Below are 15,642 nucleotides of genomic sequence, written 5' to 3' on the forward strand. Positions count from 1 at the left end.
CTCTGCACTGTCCCCCATCAAACACTCCCAGAACAGGTTCAGCACGGGGTTAGATACAGAGTAAAGCTCCCTCTACGCTGTCCCCCATGAAACACTCCCAGGACAGGTACAGCACGGGGTTAGATACAGAGTAAAGCTCCCTCTACACTGTCCCCATCAAACACTCCCAGGACAGGTACAGCACGGGGTTAGATACAGAGTAAAGCTCCCTCTACACTGTCCCCATCAAACACTCCCAGGACAGGTACAGCACAGGGTTAGATACAGAGTAAAGCTCCCTCTACACTGTCCCCGTCAAACACTCCCAGGACAGGTACAGCACGGGGTTAGATACAGAGTAAAGCTCCCTCTCCACTGTCCCCGTCAAACACTCCCAGGACAGGTACAGCACGGGGTTAGATACAGAGTAAAGCTCCCTCTACATTGTCCCCATCAAACACTCCCAGGAGAGCGACAGCACGGGGTTAGATAGAGAGTAAAGCTCCCTCTACACTGTCCCCATCAAACACTCCCAGGAGAGGGACAGCACGGGGTTAGATACAGAGTAAAGCTCCCTCTACACTGTCCCCATCAAACACTCCCAGGAGAGGGACAGCATGGGGTTAGATACAGAGTAAAGCTCCCTCTGCACTGTCCCCCATCAAACACTCCCAGGAGAGGGACAGCATGGGGTTAGATAGAGTAGAACTCCCTCTGCACTCTCCATACCCTCTTTTGCACTCTGTGGCACTATTCCATGTTGTGTTTCATTCACTGTGTGGCGACTATTTGTGTGATTGCTAGATCAGTGTCAGCTTGTTCTGAATGAGGAATAATGTTGCCCTGTGAGCCCACATCCATTGAGAATTGGATGGTGACCTCCAAGTCACGTTACACTGTGAGTCAGCACATGGGAGAGATTGTCACATCATCACTGTGGGTTAGTTCGGAACCCAGATGTGAAAGTCATCGTCAATGGTTACGTGGCAGAGATAAGTGAGGGCTGTAGCCCCTGGCCAACAGTGTAATTGCTCCAGGGGCGTTGCACAAAATAAATGTGCTGTGGAAACTGTGGCATAGGCAGGAGGAAGTTAAATATTTATTTCCTTCTGTGCTGGCTGACCTCAATCAGACAATGGGGGGCAACTGGCTGAATGTTTTGGAGCTGCAGAGGAGACAACAAGACAGCCAGTGACCTTGCCTCTCATCTCCGTCCTCCCAAACCCTTCTGAAGGGCACAGATAGATTCGCCACCAGAGACGGAATAGCCTACTGATGATCAAACATGATGATTGGACGCTTGTGTGATACCAAAGGAACCATTGCCCACATTTGTGGCTACGCCAGTCAGTATACAGTGACGTGTGTGGGTGGGAAGGTGTTCTCAGGGTACCTCATGATATCCAAACCCTCCTTGAACTTATTCCTGAATTCCGTTGAAAGGTTGTCTCACTCATGTAAGGCCACCATTTTGCTAAGGGAACCTGGTCATTCTTGGTCTCTCCAGGTGAGTCTTGCCCTTTGCGCCTTATTGAGGCTGATAAATTGTGGCATACTCCATTTACTGTTGACTAATTTTTTCCTTTTTCTCCTGGGAGCGTGTCGACGGCTATGGAGACATCTGGCACCGCACTCATCCAATCAAATCATTGGAGACCGATAGCGGCAAAGCTGGAATGATGTAACTATCCACAATCTTCTAACCTCTTCAAACCGCTACGACACCGGTTGGTTTGCCATTCATCACATGGGGAGTGGCGTGAGTTCCTCCAATGAGTTCTTGATGCTGCCAACGGTTTTCCGACTGGGGAGTGGGGAATTCAGAGCTGTAGGGACCTGGGCACTACTCCCAATCAAACCCCAGCTCCCAGATCTGGACAGACATTAACTGAGGCTGTTTGGGCCAATCACATGCCCTGGTTGGTGTCCAATGATGGGGTATAATATCCAAAGGTCCAAAATTGAGAAGAATTGTAAAGCAAAGGTGACTCTGTAAGAGAAAGCAACGCACAATGTATTATCATTGAGAAAAAAACCACTTACCATTTGTGCCCTGTCCATTAATGTCTTCATGTAAATGATAATTTCCATCATAAGAAATATAGTTAAGGATCTCCTTTCGACATTGTTTGTGCTGATACAGGCATACATTGCAATGGGTTAAAGCGCAAAATCCAATCAAGTCTGGTTCTACCCATGGTACTTTTTGTTGAAGGATCCATATCCATTCAGAGGTGCACATTAAACTGAGATGGAATGAAATAAGTTCAATACTTGGGGAGCGAATAGGGGAGGTGGGTCAGGTTGGGGAATGTGGTCGTTCAATAATCTTGATTAGAAGTCAGTTTGTCCAATCCAGTTGTACAACATGACTTGAAAGTTCCTGGAAGAGAGGAAATGGCAGAGTTAGCGTGAATCCTCACGCCGGGACAGTGTAAAAGCCCTGGCAATAATTTCAGTTTAAAGTTCATTTATTAGTGTCACCAGTAGGCTGACATTAACACTGCAATGAAGTTACTGTGACAATCCCCTAGTCACCACACTCTGTCCGGGCACACCGAGGGAGAATTTAGCATGGCCAATGCACCCATTCCCGGCTCGATTCCCGGCTTGGGTCGCTGTCTGTGTGGAGTTTGCACATTCTCCTCGTGTCTGCGTGGGTTTCCTCCGGGCGCTCTGGTTTCCTCCCACAGTCCAAAGATGTGCGGGTCAGGTTGATTGGCCATGCTAAAGATTGCCTCTTAGAGTCCTGAGATGCATAGGTTAGAGGGCTTAGCAGGTAAATATGTAGGGATATGGGGGTAGGGCCTGGGTGGGATTGTGGTCGGTGCAGGCTCGATGGGTCAAATGGCCTCCTTCTGCACTGTAGGGTTTCTATGATTTTATGAGTACCCAACCAGCATGTCTTTCGGACTGTGGGAGGAAATTGGAGCACCCGGAGGAAACCCACGCAGACACGGGGAGAACGTGCAGACTCCACAGACAGTGACCCAAGACCGGAATTGAACCCAGGTCCCTGGAGCTGTGAGGCAGCAGTGCTAACTACTGAACCACCGTGCTGCCCCTCCCCCTCCCCCATCAGGGGCAAGAATAAACATTGAATTCACACAACAGAAATAACTTAATTGGATCTACGTTGTATATCGGTTGTAGAGTACTCCTTTGGGTCATGCTAACAGGTTGGCTGAGTTAGGGATGACGCTGACCTTTCACTTTCTACATCCTATGCTTGAATCTACCTCAGTCTGGTGGGATGAAGACTTTTCCTCTATCGGTTGCACAGATGTTTGCGATGGTATCAGCCTAGTTCCTAGTGGTTGTTAGTCTATGGCACATAATTTGTACGTTTCCCTCAGAGACCATGAGGAGTCCTGTACGAGAAGTGGAGGGCTATTGCAAATGAGTTCTTGATGCAGCCAGTGGTTTTCCAATGGGAGAGGGGAATTCAGAGGGTTGGTTACCTGGAGACTGCTCCCAGGCAAATCCCAGCTCCCAGCTCTGGACAGATATTGACTATAATAAGAAACAGTCTTGTGTACGTAGACTGAGCCATTTTGTGACAAAATCATCCAGGATATAATCTTATCAGTCTCTTCCAGTATCTCAGTCAAGTGTCCATTTGTCATCTGTGAGTCTAGGCATTCTAATATGCCTTGGTAACTACAAAGAATTGTACAGGGGAGCGGGGGGGGGGGGGGGGGGGGGGGGGGGTGGCATGGTAGCACAGTAGTTAGCATTGCTGCTTCACAGCACCAGGGTCCTGGGTTCGATTCCCGGCTTGGGTCACTATCTGTGCGGAGTTTGCACGTTCTCCCCATGTTTGTGTGGGTTTCCTCCGGGTGCTCCGGTTTCCTCCCACGTCTGAAAGACGTGCTGGTTAGGGTGCATTGACCCAAACAGGCGCCGGACTGTGGCGGCTAGGGGAATTTCACAGTAACTTCATTGCAGTGTTAATGTAAGTCTTACTTGTGACTAATAAATGAAGTTTAAAACTTTAATTAAGATTCAGTAGACTGATTCTTGCTGGGAGAGGGAAGGTGAAGGCAGTGGTGGAGTAGTACTGTCAGTGGACTGGTAATCCAGAGACCGCAGGGTAATGTTCTGGGGACCCGCATTCGAATCCCACCACATCAGATGGTGAAATTTGAATTCAATAAAGATCTGGAATTAAAAGCCCAATGATGACCATGAAACCATTGTCAATTGCTGTAAAAACCCATTTGGTTCACTAATGCTCTTTAGGGAAGGAAATCTGCTGTCCTTACCTGGTCTGGCCTACACGTGACTCCAGAGCCACAGCAATGTGGTTGACACTTAAAAACATGCCCTCTGAACAAGGGCAATTAGGGATGGGTAATAAATGCTGGCCTAGCCAGCGACGTCCACATCACATGAACAAATAAAAAGAACAGCGATTAAGTTGAATGGGCCAATACTCTCTGGAGTTTAAAATAATGATGGTTAATCTCATTGATGATTTTGAGAGGACACGAGTCAGTTTGTTGCCTGACTGGAGAGTTCCACAATAAGGATCATGGTCTCAGAACATGGGGGAGTTTGAACATTTCAGACTGGTATGGGGAGAAATGTCCTCACTCAGAGGGTTATAAATCTCTGGAAATCTCTACCCCAGGATGCTCTGGATACTCTTGGTCATTGGTTAGATTCAAGGGTGCAATTGAGAAATGATTGACTACAAGGGAATCAATGGATATGGGATTAGTTGGGAAAGTGGACTTGAGGGAGGATCAGATATTGAACCGTTGTGATTGGTGAAACAGACTCATGGAGCTGTATGATCTCCTGCTATTTCTGATCTTCTGCTAATTCCATCCAACCCTGCTCTCAATCAGCGTCTATGCACGCTCACTCGCCAATAAGAATCACCGGTCAGCGATAGGAACTCTGACTGAGTTTGTGCTCCTCCTTAACCGAGAGATTGCGAGGTCTTTAACACCGGATTAGACAGAGTGGATTCAGAAAGAATGTTCCCGATGGTGGGGGGAGTCCAGAACTGGGGGGTCATAGTTTGAGGATAAGGGATAAGCCTTTTAGGACTGAGGTGAGGAGAAATTTCTTCACCCAGAGGGTGGTGAATGTGTGGAATTCGCTCCCACAGAAAGCAGTTGAGGCCAAAATGTTGTGTGATTTCAAGAAGAAATTAGATATAGCTCTTGGGGCTAAAGGGATCGAGGGATATGTGGGGGGGGGGGGAAGGGGGGAATCAGGATATTGAATTTGATGATCAGCCATGATCAAAATGAATGGTGGAGTAGGCTGGAAGGGCCGAATGGCCTCCTCCTGCTTCTAGTTTCTATGGTTCTATTTATGGTCATAAACCAGGATGAACTGATGCAGCCTCACAGCAGAGCTGGAGATGGATCAGGCAGATGTTTGTGAGAAACCAGACGTTGAATTTATTAACTAAGCCGTGAGAAGAATCACATCCCTGCTTTAAGATTCTCTGGAGGCTGAAAAGTATTTGGGTTTTAAGTGCAGATTGGCTGCAGAGTCCGAGACAGGAGAGGATTTTGTTGGAACGAATGCTGAGTCAATGTTAACAATTTTCACCCGTATCATCCATCTTGCTTTAATCGGGATTAGTTTAATTGGTTGAATGAAAATTTCCTGATGACATTTATGATCGGCTAAGAAACTAACTGCTTCTGAGAAATGAAATTAGTCATTACTCTCTGCCCTTTCAGTCTGGGCGATCTTTACGGTTTAATTGCTTGGTCATATCATCATAATCATTTTTAATTTTGTGTGTGTGTGTGCTGTCTGTAATCTGTGCAAAAATAGCCTTGTTTGTAAATGTGATTTTCAGTAATTATCACCAAGGATTTTATCATATAGCTCTCCGGTGGCCAACACTCGGTCTCTCAACACTCAGTCTCCCGTCTCCCAATCTGTGGGACTCTGGCCCTGGGGCTGAAGGTCTCAAATCTCTCCAGGCCACTCAGACTTATTTACGTTCATGCTCCTGCTGCCACGCTCTGCCTGGTTTGTGAGACCCGGAACGTTGAGGAGGGGCTGTTTTTTAAAATTCATTCATGGGACATGGGCGTCGCTGGCTGGGCCAGCATTTATTGCCCATCCCTAGTTGCCCGAGGGCAGTTGGGAGTCAACCACATTGCTGTGGCTCTCTGGACACTTTTGTATCTCTCCCCTCTCACCTTAAACCTATGCCCTCTGTTTTAGACTCCCCTACCTTTGGGAAAAGATATTGACTATCTAGCTGATCTGTGCCCCTCATTATTTTATAGACCTCTAAAAGATCACCCCTAAGCCTCCTACGCTCCAGGGAAAAAAGTCCCAGTCTATCAAGTCTCTCCTTATAACTCAAATCGATAGCATCCTAGTAAATCTTTTCTGCACTCTTTCTAGTTTAATAACATCCTTTCTATAATAGGGTGACCAGAACTGTACACAGTATTCCAAGTGTGGCCTTACCAATGTCTTGTACAACTTCAACAAGACGTCCCAACTCCTGTATTCAATGTTCTGACCAATGAAACCAAGCATGCCAAACGCCTTCTTCACCACTCTGTCCACCTCTGACTCCATTTTCAAGGAGCTATGAACCTGTACCCCTCGATCTCTTTGTTCTATAACTCTCCCCAATGCCCTACCATTAACTGAGTAAGTCCTGCCCTGGTTCAATCGACCAAAATGCATCACCTCGCATTTGTCTAAATTAAACTCCATTTGCAATTCGTCAGCCCACTGGTCCAATTATCACAGAAACCCTACAGTACAGAAAGAGGCCATTCGGCCCATCGAGTCTGCACCGACCACAATCCCACCTAGGCCCTACCCCCATATCCCTACATATTTTACCCACTAATCCCTCTAATCTACGCATCCCAGGACACTAAGGGGCAATTTTTTAGCATGGCCAATCAACCTAACCCACACATCTTTGGACCGTGGGAGGAAACTGGAGCACCCGGAGGAAACCCATGCAGACACGAGGAGAATGTGCAAACTCCACACAGACAGTGACCCAAGCCGGGAATCGAACCCAGGCCCCTGGAGCTGTGAAGCAGCAGTGCTAACCACTGTGCTATCGTGCCGCCAAGATCCCATTGCAATTGGAGATAACTTTCTTCACTGTCCACTATGCCACCAATTTTGGTGTCATCTGCAAACTTACTAACCATGCCTCCTATATTCTCAACCAAATCATTAATATAAATGACAAATAACAGTGGACCCAGCACTGATCCCTGAGGCACACCGCTGCTCACAGGCCTCCAGTTTGAAAAACAACTCTCTACAACCATCCTCTGGCTTCTGTCAAGAAGCCAATTTTGTATCCGTACAGATACCTCACCCTGGATCCCGTGAGATTTAACTTTATGCAACAACCTATCTTGCGGTACCTTGTCAAAGGCCTTGCTAAAGTCCATGTAGACAACATCAGTTGAGGCCCAAAATGAAGAAATTAGATATAGCTCTTCAGGCTAAAGAGATCAAAGGATATGGGAGGGAAGCGGGGGAATCAGCATGTTTAATTTGATGGCCAGTGATTGGGGGGAGTGAATTATTGTGGGTGAGTTGTGGCCAGGTGCACCACTCTTGTCACTGTGCCGCTGAGATTATGAACCCAGCTCGAACAGAGAAGGCTACCTGGGGCCCCGCTCAGTACACCGCCCGATTGTGTTAGCTTCAGTACCTCACTGATGAGTCCAATGGTGCCAATTTGGAAGGTAATTTACTGGGAGACATTCTATCCTCATTCTGTGCAGTGTGTGTGGAAGCCAGTGACCTGTAAACTCTGAGCAGAGCCAGCGAGAGCACCATAAACTAATGATAAAGGATAGGAAATTATTTTTGCCTTGTAAAACAAGATGTCATAACTTATGTCAGGTTAGAGAAAGCACGGGGTAATGAGTCAAGGCCAAATCTGAAGCCAAGTTGCATGAAAAATAACTGCTTAGACTCAACTGAAACTCGTGTATTAAATGGTCATAAAATTATTCCCCATGTTGTTTTAAAGGACGTGTCAGTTTTATATTAAAGTTAATTACAAGCTATTGGCTGGCATTAGCTCAGTGCCTGGCACCACAAGCAAACTGACTCCCCTTCATTTGAGATTTATTGATAGAATCTGCAGGTCTTTTACAGGAGTCCCTCCCCGGCGGGTAAGAGCTTTGTCTGTTTTTATTGCTGATAGGTTTATACTGCTCCAAACTTTGCAGCAGGGTTCCTGAGTTTCGAAGAGTGAGGGGGTGACCTTATTCAAACATACAAGATCCTGAGGGGGTTTGACAGGGTGGATGGTGAGATGTTTTCACTCGTGGGAGTGTCTTGAACAAGGGGACATCGCTACAAGATAAACATAAAGGGGGGTCATTCAAAACGGAGGTGTGTAGAAATGTCTTCTCGCAGAGGGTGGTGAATCTCTGGAATTCTCTGTCCCAAAGTGTGGTGGTGGCTGGATCATTAGAAGTATTTTAAAAGTTTTTTTATTTTATTAGTGTCACTGCATTAACGCTGCAATGAAGTTATTGTGAAAATCCCCCAGTTGCCACACCGACGCTTGTTCGGGTACACTGAGGGAGAATCAGTCTGGGTAGTGGGGGGTGGGGAGGATAAGGGGGACAGTAATGTTGTGGAGGTTGAGCAATGTCTGTGGCGGCCAGGGGGGGGAGGCATTATTCGGCCCGGGAGACATGTGGCAGGGAAGCGTTTTTCTATTTTTTTTACCACGCATGCGCAGTTGGAGGCGCCAATCGGAGCTGCAGCGTTTCGGGCACGTTAAGTCCAATTCAGAATCGCCGATATTTTTCAGGCAGTGTGCATATGGGGGCACCTGTGAATGGGTCAAAAGTCGGATTTGAAACTCTCTCAGTTTCAAGTCCGCCCAGCACTTTGAATTAAAATGGTAAAATCGGGCCCAAAGACTCCTTTACTCAATGCTGCGTTACCTCCACAATGTAATTTTCCTCGGCTGACCTTTGGAAAAGCACATTCGAGTGGCTACAGAGACAGTACTGCAGGAGAAGGAAGGTCAAGGGGATATTATCAGAATGTCCACAAAATTCCCCAGTCTGAATTGGGAAGCAGCTGAGGTACGACCTGGATCCAAAATCTTTAAACAGCGTACAGAGCTGTGGTTTCTCGATTCAGGTGTGTCTGAAACAGGTGAGGAAGCTATAAAAATTCACCTGGCAATTGGGAATGAAGGTCTATACAGGTTGAATATGTCAGGATTAACAGAGGAAGAGCTGAAAGATCCCAAAACATATGGACTATTTTGGAAAACCGATTCAGAATCAGCCTCAACTTCCACATTCATCGACGAGAGTGCATCACATTCTGACAACAGCCGACAGAATCCATGGACACCCCCGTCAGCAGGTACAGAGGAAAGGATACGTACTGTGACTATTCAAACACAGAGGCAGCAGACAGAACTGCTGAGTTGGTGCTCGCATCCGCTTCCACAGAAACATTCCAGAAAGATCTGCCGGACAAGCCTAAAACATACAGCATCAAAGAGCTCCCCAAAGATGGACGTTAAGTCCAAAGAGATCCTCACAGGTCGACAGAGCGTACAGGTCTTAACTACAACCCCGGTTGTTACGCACTCGCTACAACACCCAAACCCAGCAAGACAAGTGGAAGCTTGACCTTCCGCAGGCACCAAGGGAACGTCCAGCTCTCCGTCCATTCTGTAAGCTCTGTGTCTGGAGGGGCCATTGGCAGCGACAGTGCTCCAGAGCAAAGACTGAAGCTGCTACAGAGAGCCGTGCACTGATCCAAACAAACCGGACACAACGGGAGCCTTCACACAGTGAGAATGACCATCCGGTGTCCCATCAGAAACATGAGGTGATCGACAAACCAGAACATGAGGATGATGTGTTCAATGAGACAAGGAGTGGTTTCACTCCATCAATCTCCTGGAAGAAATAGATACTGTCACATCGACTAGAATGTTTGCCAAGATTCAAATTATCTGTCCTAAGAAAGTTGGTAATTATTTGTTATTGGCCAAGATTGACACAGGGCCAAGTGTCAACATACTATCCCTATGAATTCTAATAGGCATTTATTCCCACACAGGAAAGGCTGTGGAAAAACCTACTACTGTGCAACTTTCAACTCACAACAGTTCATTAATTCCACGTGCTGGTTCCATGGTCATTGAGCGCAGGTACAATAAGTCCTCCTGTGTGTCACAGGTCTTCAACATGGTGGAAAATAAAAGTCCAGTGATTAGGTCTACGGGCAAACTGTGACCTCACACAAGTAACAATCCAAGGAATCAGTCAGATTTCACATGGCAGGTCAACCTCAGAAACTACTCCTTCAGTTCACAACCGAGCATCAAAATATCCAGAGTTGGCAGTTGAAAGGGAGCAGCAACATTAAACCTGCAGGAGATTGCAAGTAGGTTAATAGATCCACCGCACAACAAGTGCAGCCTTCATATTCAAGATGAATTGAAGGTCGAAAGATGGCACCACCAGAAGAGTACCAGGGCACACAGATTGGTGCAGCCCAATCAGCTTTGAAACATTATCCTGACAAAATACCCACATTAGAAAGGTTAAATCCAGAATTCTTCTCAAAGCTTGATGCCAAGCATGGCTACTGGCCAGAATATCTCGTGGAGAAGGTTTCTTTTTGTTCCTGGGACACGGGCGTCGCTGGCTGGCCATCATTTATTGCCCATCCCTAGTTGCACTTGGAGGGCTGTTGAGAGTCAACCACATTGCTGTGGCTCTGGAGTCACATGTAGGCCAGACCGGGTAAGGGCGGCAGATTTCCTTCCCCAAAGGACATTAGTGACCCAGATGGGTTTTTCCGACAATCGACAATGGTTTCATGGTCATCAATAGATTCTTAATTCTAGATATTTTTAATTGAATTCTAATTCCACCATCTACCGTGGCAGGATTCGAACCAAGTGTTCCCAGAACATTAACTGAGTTTCTGAATTAATAGTCTCGTGATAATACCACCAGGCCATGGCCTCCCCAAGAAGTCCCAAGAGCTTACAATATGTCACACCACTGGTGGACGATCCTGCTTTCAATTACTTCCTTTCAGACTATCTGTTCGTCTGGGTCTCCTTCAAGCTCACATGGACCGCGTTATATGCATTGTATCAGAATGTATCTGTACTGCGGTTGGCATTGCTGCTGTGGGACGGACAAAGCAAGAACTTGAACATAATCTGCACTGACTGTTACAAGCAGCACACAATGAAGTGTTGGTGTTGAACAGTGTAAAATGCAACATCAACATGCAGCAGATAAATTTCTGCGGTTCTAAACATGGAAACATAGAAACTAGAAGCAGGAGGAGGCCATTCAGCCCTTTGAGCCTGCTCCATTATTCATTTTGATCACGGCTGATCCTTGAATTCAATATCCTGAACCCCAGCCTTGTTGAAAAATCTTCCCAAAGGGAATTGTTGAGAAAGGATGTGCCTTTCCTAAATTACAATTCGTCTCCACCAATACATCTCCAAGCTCTGAAACAGTCATTATCAAGATCAACGACATTGTAATTTTATAATCTAGAGACGTCATTACCCTGGAGGTAGATATATCACAGGAAGGTCTTCGAACAGGCATCCTTCACAAAGGCAAACCAATTGCATTTGCTTCAAAACATCTGCCTGTAATACAATCCAGCTGCCCCAATATCAAGCAGGACACATTGGCTTGAGTGTACGGAATCATACATTTCATATCTTACCTATTGGGAAAAAGATTTGTGGCAAAGACTGAACACAAGCCAATGGCGATGATTTGCTGACCATTGACCAGTGCAGATTGCAACAACTCTTGAGAAATATTCAAGATCAGGCAACATGATGGTGAAATTGGGTGAAATTCTTGGAACCCCGTCCCTAACAGCACTGTGGGTGTACCTCCACATGGACTACAGCGTTTCAAGAAGGCAGTTCACCACCACCTTCCCAAGGGGCAATTAAGGACGGCCAATAAATGCTGGGTCTAGCCGGTGGCACCCACATCACAAGAATGAATGAAAATCTATGAATAATTGTTCTCGTGTGCCTAGTCTTAAAAACTGAACCCACAATGTGTTTACCCAATCCTGTGTGAGTGATTTGTGCCTTGTGGCTTGCACAATAAATATGCCCAAGGTAATATATCGTCAGAATAACATGACACAGTCCATGTGGTGTCGGTGCGCCCGCAGTGCTGAAGGAGAGGGAGCTTCAGGAGAATCTGAAACTTCTGGTGGCACGGTGGCACAATGGTTAGCCCTGCTGCCTCACAGCACCAGAGACCCGGGTTCGATTCCCGGCTTGGATGACTGTTTATCTGGAGTCTGCAAGTTCTCCCTGTGTCTGCATGGGTTTCCTCCGGGTGCTCTAGTTTCCACCCACAGTTCAAGGATGTGCAGGTTAGGTGGATTGGCCATGCTAAATTGTCCCTTAGTGTCCAGAGGTGTGCAGGTTAGGTGGATTGGCCATGCTAAATTGTCCCTTAGTGTCCAGAGGTGTGCAGGTTAGGTGGATTGGCCATGCTAAATTGTCCCTTAGTGTCCAAAGATGTGTAGGTTAGGTGGATTGGCCATGCTAAATTGCCCCTTCGTGTCCAAAGATGTGTAGGTTAGGTGGATTGGCCATGCTAAATTGCCCCTTAGTGTCCAGAGGTGTGCAGGTTAGGTGGATTGGCCATGGTAAATGTGTGAGGTTACCGCAATAAGATGGGAGAAAGGCCCTGGTAAGATACTCTGGCAGAGAGAGCTGGTGCAGACTCAATGGGCCAAATGGCCTCCTTCTGCACTGTAAGGATTCTATGATTCTGTGAGGATGAGAAAGATATCACGGCTTTGTTTTTGCCGACATTGGGTGAGAAGGAGAGACATCTGAACAAAAATGAAAGAGCTTTGCCTCAGAACAGATTGGCCAATCCAATCTCAGCAACATTACCTCAGTAAAATTCTGATGGTGCTGGTCTCCATGTGTGAAAATGGGTGGCATCAAAGCTTAACGTTACTCCTCTCCATTGGATCTTTCTTATCTTCCCCAGTCTGCATTCCCTGTCGCTCTGGAAATAAAAAATCAAAATTTTCAGTGAGAGAATGAGGAACTGGTGTTTTCCCTCTGAATTCCAACGGGAGGAACAATGGCAGCCACTTGGCCAATTGAATAAGGACTCTGCTGGGATTATTTCACCCCAGTTTCTCCCCTCTCAGTGGTGCAAACTGGACAGGTTTCTGTGACCCTTTGGCGGATAGGGTTAAAGAGAATCCTAAGGCGTTCTATAGGTATGTCAAGAACAGAAGGTTGGTTAGGGCAAGTTTAGGGCCAGTTATAGATGGCAGAGGGAAGTTATGTGTGGAACCGGAGGAGATTGGTGAAGCATTGAACCAATATTTCTCTTCGGTGTTCACGCAAGGGGACATGAATATAGCTGAGGAGGACACTGGGTTGCAAGGGAGTAGAATAGACAGTATTACAGTTGATAAGGAGGATGTGCAGGATATTCTGGAGGGTCTGAAAATAGATAAATCCCCTGGTCCGGATGGGATTTATCCAAGGATTCTCTGGGAGGCAAGAGAAGTGATTGCAGAGCCTCTGGCTCTGATCTTCAGGTCGTCGTTGGCCTCTGGTATAGTACCAGAAGATTGGAGGTTAGCGAATGTTGTCCCATTGTTTAAGAAGGGGAACAGAGACTTCCCCGGGAATTATAGACCGGTGAGTCTCACTTCTGTTGTCGGCAAGATGTTGGAAAAAATTATAAGGGATAGGATTTATAGTTATTTGGAGAGTAATGAATTGATAGGTGATAGTCAGCATGGTTTTGTGGCAGGTAGGTCGTGCCTTACTAACCTTATTGAGTTTTTTGAGAAAGTGACCAAGGAGGTGGATGGGGGCAAGGCAGTGGACGTGGTATATATGGATTTTAGTAAGGCGTTTGATAAGGTTCACCATGGTAGGCTTCTGCAGAAAATGCAGATGTATGGGATTGGGGGTGATCTAGGAAATTGGATCAGGAATTGGCTAGCGGATAGGAAACAGAGGGTGGTGGTTGATAGTAAATATTCATCATGGAGTGCGGTTACAAGTGGTGTACCTCAGGGATCTGTTTTGGGGCCACTGCTGTTTGTAATATTTATTAATGATCTGGATGAGGGTATAGTTGGGTGGATTAGCAAATTTGCTGATGACACCAAAGTCGGTGGTGTGGTAGACAGTGAGGAAGGGTGTCGTAGTTTGCAGGAAGACTTAGACAGGTTGCAAAGTTGGGCCGAGAGGTGGCGGATGGAGTTTAATGCGGAGAAGTGTGAGGTAATTCACTTTGGTAGGAATAACAGATGTGTTGAGTATAGGGCTAACGGGAGGACTTTGAATAGTGTGGAGGAGCAGAGGGATCTAGGTGTATGTGTGCATAGATCCCTGAAAGTTGGGAATCAAGTAGATAAGGTTGTTAAGAAGGCATATGGTGTCTTGGCGTTTATTGGTAGGGGGATTGAATTTAGGAGTCGTAGCGTTATGTTGCAACTGTACACAACTCTGGTGCGGCCGCACTTGGAGTACTGTGTGCAGTTCTGGTCCCCACATTACAGGAAGGATGTGGAGGCTTTGGAGAGGGTGCAGAGGAGGTTTACCAGGATGTTGCCTGGTATGGAGGGGAGATCCTATGAGGAGAGGCTGAGGGATTTGGGATTGTTTTCGCTGGAAAGGCGGCGGCTAAGAGGGGATCTTATTGAAACATATAAGATGATTAGAGGTTTAGATAGGGTGGATAGTGATAGCCTTTTTCCTCTGATGGAGAAATCCAGCACGAGGGGGCATGGCTTTAAATTGAGGGGGGGTAGTTATAGAACCGATGTCAGGGGTAGGTTCTTTACCCAGAGGGTGGTGAGGGATTGGAATGCCCTGCCAGCATCAGTAGTAAATGCGCCTAGTTTGGGGGCGTTTAAGAGATCCGTAGATAGGTTCATGGACGAAAAGAAATTGGTTTAGGTTGGAGGGTCACAGTTTTTTTTTAACTGGTCGGTGCAACATCGTGGGCCGAAGGGCCTGTTCTGCGCTGTAATGTTCTATGTTCTATGTTCTATGTTCTACCTGATCCATCGTCTTTTCTCATGAGCCTTAGAATCATAGAATCACACAGCGCAGAAGAGGCCCTTCGGCCCATCGAGTCTGCACTGACACATTAGAAACACCTGAACTCCCAACTAATCCCATCTGCCAGCACTTGGCCCATAGCCCTGAATGTTCTGCCGTGCCAAGTGTTCATCCAGGTACTTTTTAAAGGATGTGAGGCATCCCGCCTACACCACCCTCCCAGGCAGCGCATTCCAGACCCTCACCACCCTCTGGGTAAAATTGTTTTTCCTCACTTCCCCCCTAAACCTCCTGCCCCTCACCTTGAACCTATGTCCCCTCATGACTGACCCTTCAACTAAGGGGAACAGCTGCTCCTTATCCACTCTGTCCGTGTCCCTCATAATCTTGAACACCTCGATCAGGTCACCTCTCAGTCTTCTCTGCTCCAATGAGAAACAACCCAAGCCTATCCAACCTCTCTTCATAACTTAAATGCTCCGTCCCAGGCAGCGTCCTGGTGAATCTCCTCTGCACTCCCTTCCAGTGCAATCACATCCTTCCGATAATGTGGTGACCAGAACTGCACACAGTGCTCCAGCTGTGGCCTCACC

General features: G+C 46.8%; 1 long non-coding RNA gene across 1 annotated transcript in view; it reads left to right on the forward strand.

Annotated features, from left to right (window-relative positions):
• The first annotated feature begins 684 nt into the window (after positions 1 to 684).
• The window catches only part of LOC144511477 (uncharacterized), a 72,086-nt gene continuing 57,128 nt past the window's right edge, over positions 685 to 15,642 (forward strand). Inside the window, exon 1 of the long non-coding RNA XR_013500829.1 lies at positions 685 to 1,738. This is a non-coding gene — a long non-coding RNA (uncharacterized LOC144511477). The remainder of the gene's footprint in view (positions 1,739 to 15,642) is intronic.

The sequence above is a fragment of the Mustelus asterias genome, chromosome 24, assembly GCF_964213995.1.
Source record: "Mustelus asterias chromosome 24, sMusAst1.hap1.1, whole genome shotgun sequence".
NCBI lineage: Eukaryota > Metazoa > Chordata > Chondrichthyes > Carcharhiniformes > Triakidae > Mustelus > Mustelus asterias.